We start from the raw sequence: 623 nt of genomic DNA on the forward strand, positions 1-623 counted from the left end.
TATATTAGTTAATTTGATAGGGACAGTGTACAAGTGAACCAAATCTTTCTCTGATAAGAACCAGAAGATGCTTTACATCACATCATAATCATATATTTTTCCTTAATGGTCTGTTCGACATTGCAGAAAAGAGAAAAGATAAAAAAGCAGTCCTTCTTAATATGCTCAGGCTGAACCTGAACATGTACATGAACAAGAAAGCAGTTTCTCTTTTCTCTGTTTCTCTTCGCAGGAATTCTTATAATGTTTATCATGCACAAATATATCTGACAGCAGCTATCAGGAATTAAGGCTTTTGGCCAGTGCTAGAGATTTTTGAGTTACTATAACAAAACCTGCGTGTGGTCTTCCTCAAAAGACTTACCCTCTAATCTTTATGTTTTACAACAATGTTTTATAGTATGGCTGATAGTAATCTTAGTCAGTTAGTTGCATGTTATAGGCTACTAGCATAGCCACAATAAAAAGGGTCTTGCATAGCCAAACCATTAAAACACTTCCACATATTTTACTAATATAAGAGTAATTGGGAGTATGTCCAGCAGGAAAAAATCATATAGGTTATACATTTATCGTGACTTCACTTGTGCTTGTTGATGTAAAAAAAAAAAATCATATATACT

This window comes from Sinocyclocheilus anshuiensis, unplaced genomic scaffold (genome assembly GCF_001515605.1).
Source record: "Sinocyclocheilus anshuiensis isolate Anshui unplaced genomic scaffold, SAMN03320099.WGS_v1.1 scaffold603, whole genome shotgun sequence".
NCBI lineage: Eukaryota > Metazoa > Chordata > Actinopteri > Cypriniformes > Cyprinidae > Sinocyclocheilus > Sinocyclocheilus anshuiensis.